Source organism: Amblyomma americanum, chromosome 4, assembly GCF_052857255.1.
Source record: "Amblyomma americanum isolate KBUSLIRL-KWMA chromosome 4, ASM5285725v1, whole genome shotgun sequence".
NCBI lineage: Eukaryota > Metazoa > Arthropoda > Arachnida > Ixodida > Ixodidae > Amblyomma > Amblyomma americanum.
In genome coordinates this window covers 42,434,856-42,443,223 of record NC_135500.1, presented here as the reverse complement: position 1 = coordinate 42,443,223, position 8,368 = coordinate 42,434,856, and the positions used below count along the sequence as shown (strand labels likewise).

General features: G+C 51.7%; 1 pseudogene; it reads right to left on the bottom strand.

The window, feature by feature from the left end:
* Positions 1-223: 223 nt before the first annotated feature.
* On the bottom strand, positions 224-8,135 carry LOC144129476 (uncharacterized; annotated as a pseudogene).
* Between the last annotated feature and the right edge of the window lie 233 nt (positions 8,136-8,368).

Here is an 8,368-nt window from a genome sequence, read left to right as displayed (position 1 = left end):
GAGCCACGCCTCCGCCTCTTCCAACTCGATCCCTCCTAACCAGCGCATAACCAAGTGGTGCGATTTCACTATCGGGTATAGTTTTGTTCAACCAAGTTTCTGTAATTACGACAATGTCAGGTTTCTGGTCAATAACTAAAGCTTCAAGCGAGTGCGCTTTGTTTAATAGGCTTCTCGCATTTACGTTGATAATTTTGAAGGAAACATGTTGACCCTGCACCTGTCATTTACCACTTGTACCTGAATCACTTCCCAGCTTGAACCTTTCCTCGCGCTCTTCATTCCAGCTGTACAGCGTGTTATTGACCTTCAATTTATCAAAAATAAGCTTTACCTTCTTTCCTGCCTTCTTTTCCTGACTTGGCGATTCCAATAGTTTTTTCCTTATACCCTGCACTCTTTTAGAAAAATCCTCACTGATACTCTAAGCCGTATCTTTTAGTTTAGTGCAATTCTGCATAACTTTCATTTTATCCCTATGATGAGCCACCCTCAGGATGACTGGTCGAGTTTTACCAGAAAGCTTCTTGCCTAATCTGTGAATTCTTTCAATAGAAGTTACATTCGCGTTTAGAATAGCGCTAAAATTTCATCGGTTACTTTGTTTACGAGGGTTTCTTCGTTTTCATTTTCATCTTCTGCTATACCTCTAATAATAAGGTTATTTCATCGCGAACGATTATCCAAATCGTCGAGATGTTTGACCAGACTAGAAGTATCAACAGTGCGTTCAGCTACAATTGTTTCAAGAGTAGCGAGCCTGTTCCGGGTCTCGTCTAAGCTTTGTATCTTAGTTTCAATAAGAAGAAGCCTGTTCTGCATGTCTAGGATTCTTGTTTCAAACGAGTCTTGCTTTACTTGAACCGCAGTAAGCTTAGACAAAATTTCCCTCTGATTCTGGAGCAATTCCTTGCACATATTGTCCGTTATGCGTACTGGATTCTCCTCCACATCGCCTGAGAGACCCAGCAACAGGCCCGCAACGGAAAAACAGTCGCATATACAGTCAACGACAACTCGTGGACACGGCAGCACTACAAGACCAACAAAATCGCTATGGAAGCCATGTTTTTTTTTTGTCACTAACCTGCATGAACAGCGGAACGTCAGGCGACATTGTAACGGCAGTGCCGCCGTGTCCACTGGAGATGGTAGGCGATAGTCCCGCTTTTATAGCATGCAGCTGCCGATGCATTCTGGGCATGCGTTCTGGCGTCATCGTGCCCCCGGATGGTGAGCTGAAGATGCTGTCCACGTGTCGTTGATCCTGGGCACAGGTGCCCTCTGCAGACTGACTGGAAACACCGCCCACACAGAAGTGTCGCGGTAGGCACGCATCGTAGCGAAGCTTGGTGCGTCCGGTGTCGAATGATTCGGTTGCGTCTCCAGCAAGGAAGCTTAGGCACGCGCAGAAAACCTGCATGAACAGCGGAACGTCAGGCGACATTGTCACGGCAGTGCCGCCGTGTCCACTCCCGTGTTTGGTAGTTTTCAAACCGGCTGTGGCGCTTCAGAGGCAGAAAGATGAAATTACCACCCACGAGAGCGACCAGCGGTAAATGAATAGAGTGAGCCTGAAAGAAGTCCGTGTGTGCGTGTGTGCAAATACTCGCGCACGCCGAGGTTACAAACGCCTAACATCTTTAGTCAGGGACACCGGTAAAAGCAGCAACTGACGTTAAGGTTCCGATTGCCTCGGATGCAGATGGTCGCATAGAAACCTATGCAATCAGATTTCTGGGCCAGTTGTTACAACGCCGGTGCGACATTTTGATCACGACGTAAGGATTTGAGGCGCACCGGTTATGGCCCAACCTTTGCTTAGTTCGTGCGCATGTTTACAGTTGTGCGCTGGAGGTGGGTCTTTCTCGTGTCTCGAAGCCAGAGCACGAAAACAAGATCGGATCACGAAGATTCTCAAGACCGAGCGGATGGAGCCCTTTCAGCGTAGCCGCAGGGGATCCCGATATTGTCCATGCTTGACAAAGAGGGACGCCTTCCTGCATGCACAAGGAAACGGCGTGGCACACGGAAGCTTGCCCGCTCTCTTCGAACACGCTATGCAGCGATCAGCGAGGACAGAAGGCCGACAGCGACCGCCTCGCTGCCGCATGCCCTCTGGCGGCACTGAAGCGCTCGGGCACTCTCGTCCTCTGTACGCTACTCCTTGCTTACGGCATGACAGTCCTTTGGCACAATTCCCATTGTCTTCTTGAGCCCGCACCCGCATCATAGGTCGTAATTCTTGCGAAGAGCATAATCACGCGTACCGCGCATGCATGCAACCTTGCCGAGCTAAGACAAGCGTCAGTCGCGTTAGAGCCGTATGTGCTACTGTCACGGATCCCCGGAGAGCACTCGGGCCGAGCGAATGGACTAGGCGACAGGTGTACCCACACCTGTCACCTAGCCTATTTGTCGCCTCTGCCTATTTGCCTCCTCGTCATAGAGACGCATCGCCTCTTCCATGCTTAACACTAGGTTGAGAGCCAGTTCTATAGAGTTTTTGCCAAATCCATACTTTCTGGCGTCGAGAGATCGGAAAGATCGAAGACAAGACTGAAAGAAACTAGGAAATGAATCTTGGGAGCTTCGCCACTTTGTCAGGAATCCCCGGAGAAGACTCGGGCCCAGAGAATGGACTAGGCGACAAGTGAACCCACACAGACGCACATTTTAATATACCCTCACAAACATTAAAACTAACAAAACTAACACCGAAAACAAGTACTACCAATACACACGACCCGGGAACGCTCAGCCTGCTAGCGTTCGGCGTTCGCGCTCACGGTTCGGTGCTGATGAAGCGTTGCATGGGTCCAGTCAGTGGAATCCAGGTAGCCGGCGTCGAGGTGGAGTTCGAAGTACTCAGGCTGGCGTCTCTGGCGGCGTCGTTGGCGGCGTCGTACGAGGTCCCGGTGAAAGTGCCCGTGGAGGTGTTGCTGGTAATGTTGGCGTCGTGGGCACCACCCGGATGGGTGGCAACAGCGCTGGAGGCATCCCTGGCCGTAACAGGTGGTTGCGTCAGCCATTGACTCCCCGGAATGGGCGAAGGAACGGTTGGAAGTCCACGGTGCGACGCCGTAGAATTCGAGACCACCTGATCAGTAGCCGGCATTGCTCTCTTCCATTCGATGTGTTCGTCACCCACCGGAACGTCCGTTTCTCTGCTCCCCGCCCTCCCCCATGCCACGCTATCCTTCGCGCTTTTGTATCCTTGGCGTTGGTACACGTCATCCTGGTCGTCTTAGTCTTCTCTTCTCCACCAATAATCTCTTCCCACCTCACCGAATACTTCATCTTCTTTATGCCTGGGTTAATACATGTCATGCTTATCGTCATACTCGTCTTCTTCTCCAAACATCTTAACATCTTTAGTTTATACTTCTATATCAAACTTCCTATTACATGTTATAGCTACACATAGTATACTAGCATTTGAATCGCCATTTAACAGGATCAAATTATAGCACCCTGTGTTGTATAGCTGTCAGTAGAAAGTTGTAAGAAATGTAATAACCACAATTTTCGACACCGCGGTTTCAATAGTCATACAATGCATCGTCGGCCTAAAAATAGTTTAATAAATAACTATTACTTCTATTATTATTGTTGATATATTGCTATTATTGCTAATTATTATTGATACCGATTACTAGGCTTGCATATGTAGCACTACACGCCATCAAAGATAAATAATAAATGTAAGAGGACTCTAAAATGACGCCGATGGTTGTCACGCGAGAAAAGATGTTTTTATCCAGATCTTTGTGCACAAGTCTGTCGCATCGTTTTGTGCCTTACGTCTCAGGACATATTTCTATAGCGTCCCAACTTGAGCTTGATGGTTCATATTTACAGGCTGTAATGCATTGAAGACGAGGGACGAAGAATGCGATGAACACACACGCGTGAAAGAATTATTTCTGGCCAATCTTATCGGCCGCAGATCAAAGAGATATGTCTTATGAGGCATCCTTGCAAAAACATCCTAAAACAAACTCCGTTGATACAAGCGGCAACTTCCTTTCGCCGCTAAAGTAACCTCGAACTCTTGTCGCACCAATCAGTATGAGGCCGGTGAGATGAAGGCAATGGTTGATTTATTGGCTCAAGTGTTGGAGCATATCATGCATTTACATAGAGAGAACCGAACACCGCGTGGCACCGGCATGACGAGGGAGCTCAATTCGGCTGCACTTCGACGCCATCATCTTCGGCGGCTGGTGCCGACCGTGCTGTGTAAGGCCGCTGCTGCTGCTACAGTAGCCATCCTCCACTAGTGAAGTAGTCCGGTAAAGCTGGGAGCCGGGAACGATACTTGGCGCTTCTGAGGATTGGCAGGGAAAGATGGCGGAGGAGGGCAGCCGGCCTGTTGGTGCAGAGAAACCACACATGTAGGTTCAGTGGCCGGAGCGTCATCTGTGAAGGCTGGCTTCAAGCGCTCGATCGAAATGGTTTCCGTGCGCCCATGAATGTCGACGATGAAGAACTTAGATGTTCTTTCGAGTACACAGAACGGTCCGTCGTAAAGGCTCTGTAGAGGCATGCGGACAGAGTCTAGGTGATCAAAGACGTGTGTGCAAGTCGCTAGTTGAACGTCTGAAGATAGCCGAGACTGGCGTCGGAGATGTGGTTCTCTGAGATCACGGCGAAAATGGTTGAGCTGCGTCACGTAATCGGTAGGGTCGGGACTTGTAGACGAACTGGTCTATTCGAAAAATGGACCAGGGGGACGCAGGGGCGAGTCGAATACACGTTCTGCCGGAGTGCAGCGAAGATCTTGTTTCAGTGTGGCAGAGAGGCTGAGCCGAACTAGTGGAACGGAGGCAGTCCAGTGGATCGTGTCGACTTGGGCTTAAAGGGATGTCTTGAGCAAACGATGGAACCGTTCGATCGTGCCGTGCGATGAGATAGTAAGCAGTACTTCTAACAGGGCCCCACGGTCCGTGGGGATGGTCTAGGGAACCCCGTACCGGGAGACAAAGCCGGTGACGAAGGTTCTGGCAATAGTGTCACTGGTAGCGTCAGGCAGAGGGAACGCTTCGAGCCAGCGAGTAAACCGATCGATGCAAGAAGATAGGAATTTCCAGCGGGAGGTGGCCAGGGACCCAAGATATAGATGTGGATGTTGTCGAAAAGTGCGAATGGCGGACGGAACGAGCCGAAGGGATATGTCGGGCGTCGCTGAGTTTTAGACTGCTGTCAAGCCAGGCAGGCACGGGCCCCGGCGCGCACGTCTTTGTTGATGCTGTTCCAGACAATGTTCTGTGAGGAGATGGTGCGTGGCGCGAATTCCGAGATGGGACAGGCCGTGGAGGGCGTCGAAGACAAGAACACGAAAGGCAGAGGGGACCAAAGGGCGTGGGGTGACTGCCGAAGTATCGTAGATGATGGGGACGGGGCACGAAGAGGGGAAAATTTCGCGGAGAACCAGTCAGTCACGGTCCTTGCGAAGGTCCATAACCTGCGCGTCATGGTGCTGCGCTTGTGCGAGGGCGGCAAAGTCGAGGTTCGGTGACGGAGCAACAGAGGCGAGGGAAGCTGTAACAGGTTACGTTGCATCCGCCGGGGCGCTGTCCAGGGCTTGCACATGTCTGATGTCGGTCGTGAATTCCGCCACGTACGTAAAGTGATGAATTTCACGGACGACAATTTACCGACCCCCGATTTGATGGCAAAAGTGGGTTGTTTCTGGTCCGCGAGAATGTAGAACTGCAGACCTTCTAGGAGGTGCGTGATATACCTCATGGACATGTACATGGCAAGAAAGTCACGGCCGAAAGTACTGTAGCAGCTTTCGGCAGCGGAACACTTGCGGGAGAAAAAGATATAGAGCTGGTGTAGCACGGCTACAACACCGGAGTTGGAGGCGTCGGTCACGAGTCGTAAGGGTGAATCTGGATGCGGATGGGCAAGGAGAGTGAGGTCGGATAGTTTCGCTTTAACGGCCTGGAATAAATCCAGAGCTGCTGAAACCGACGTCAGTTTTGCGGAGTTTGTTTTCTTCCATTCAAGCATGTCTGTCAATGGTTTAAGGGGTGCCGCAAAGTGGAGGATGAAACGGCGAAAAAATTTACATGGCGAGAAATTCACGGCGCTTGTGGACTGAGGCACGCTGCGGAAAGTCTTGAATGGCTTTGACGTTCGATGGGGCGTAGGGGGGAGGGGGGGGGGGGCGGATGCCAGAGCGGTTGACACGGTGACCAAGGAAGTTGAGCTCCGACTTGCTGAATTCACATTTCGCTCTCTTGATGATTAGGCCATAACCAGAGGAACGTTGGAAAAGCTGCCGGAGGCCTTGCAAGTACTGCGTGTCGCAGCTGAATACGAGGAGGCCATCGAAGTAGGCCATGCAGAAGGGTAAACCCCGTGTCACTGTGACCACGAAGCGTTGAAATGTTTGTCCAGAGTTACGGAGGCCAAATGGCATGCAGATGTATTCGAAGAGGCCGAATGGTGTAATGATTTCAATTTTGGGTACATTGGATGGTTCTACGGGGATTTGGTGATAGGTCTTGACGAGATAATTTTAGAGAAAATTGTGGCGCCATGCAGCGCTGCGGTAAAATCCGCGATGTCAGGTAGGGGATAAAGATCCGGAAAGGTGGCGTTGTTGAGGGTGCGGTAATCACCACAGGGCCGCCAGTCCCCCGGGGATTTCTTCGGTACCGTGTGTAGAGCGGACGCCTATGGTTTAGATGAACGTCGGATAATGCCGAGCTTCGGCATGTGTTCGAACTCGTTGCGGGCGATGTGTAAACAAATTGTAGCAAGGCGGTGGGCTCCAGCGTGTGTGGGCTGGCCAGTGGTCAAAATTTGATGCATGACCTGGTGCTTGACGAATAGTAAGAAGTTGTTGGGACGGAGCAGAGAACGGTACTCAGCCAGGAGAATCTCGTGGGCCGACTGGTGTGAGCTGGGTTTATCGGTCCGCAGTTCTCGAAGACGGAGTCCCTGAGCAGTGAAGTTCGTCGTGGCGTCCACGAGACACTTGCTGTGCATGTTGACCAGCAGATTGTTGTGGCGAAACATCAGCTCCAAGGATTGGGTAGCGTACGTCCGCGACCAGTAAAATCCTTCGGAACACCCGTCGGATACCCAAATTTAGTGTAAGAGCATGTTCTCCATACGTATATAGTGATGGGAATGAGGTGTGCGGCTTGTAGCAATGAGCCAGCGCGGCAAGAAAGTCATGATGTAATGCTGCAGGGGACGACGCTCACCTCTGCTCCGGTGTCGAGAAGAAAACGGAGTTCCGAGATGTGGTCGCGAATGAAGCATAATCGGCTGGTCTGCGGGGTAACAACACTTGTCGCTTCTTGTGGTGTCGTGGGAAATTACCTGGAAGCGACAGGGTGTGGTACAGCGACATGCTGCTACATCGAAGGTCCAGTGATATCAACACTCGCTGGCTTGAAGAGGTGCTGTAGCGCTACGTCGGTGTGTTGACATTTGGGGACGGGAAGGCGAGCGAGCGCGGGAAGTCAACATTGCGGTGATCTGGCCCGAGAGGCATGGGATCTGGGCGTGGAATTCGTAACTGAGGCTCTGAAGGTCCACGCGGGAGTGAAGAGATGATGGCGAGGTGGGAGGCTGCGAGACTGCGCCGAGAGAAATTGCGGATTAGGAAACGTCAATGACGGAGTTCTCCAGGTCAGCAAGCTTTTCCAGAGACAAGTCCTCTGCGAGTGAACCGATGACGGCAAGCGCGGAAAGAAAAAGTCACGTAGGAAAGCTTCGTCGCCCAGAAGCTCCTGGAGCCGCCGCAGCAACTGTGCGGGTTTGCGGTCCCCCATTTCTTCGGAAGTGATGAGCTTCTTCAGGTGGCGATGTTCTGAGGCGGCTGTTCGCTTGATAAGCTCCGCAGGCAACGTCTCAAACGGGGTCGAGGCGGGCGGAGTTATGAGATCTCGGACATTCGCGGCAATCTCAGGTGGTAGCGACGCAGCGACGTGATGAAACTTCGGCGTCTTGAATTTATGCGGCCAATATTGAACTGGCTGTTTACTTGGGCGAGCCAGAGCTTGAGGATCGGCCACCGAGAACTGGGCTAGCCGTAGAGACACCGCAGAGACGGCGCTGGAGGGCCCGTCACCGGTCATAGTGGAGGCGTTGTCGTCGGCGTTGGCCATGGTAGGAGCGGGTGTTCCAGCGGACGCCCGGCTCACCAGTTTGTCGAACCAATCAGAATGAGGCTAGTACAGTGAAGGCAATGGTTGATTTATTGGCTCAAGTGTTAAAGCATATGATGCCGTGGCCCTGAGAAAACCGGACGACGCATGGCACCGGCACGAGGAGGGAGCTCAATTCGGCTGCACTTCGGCGTCATCATCTTCGGCGGCTGGTTCCGCTCGTGCTGCGTAAG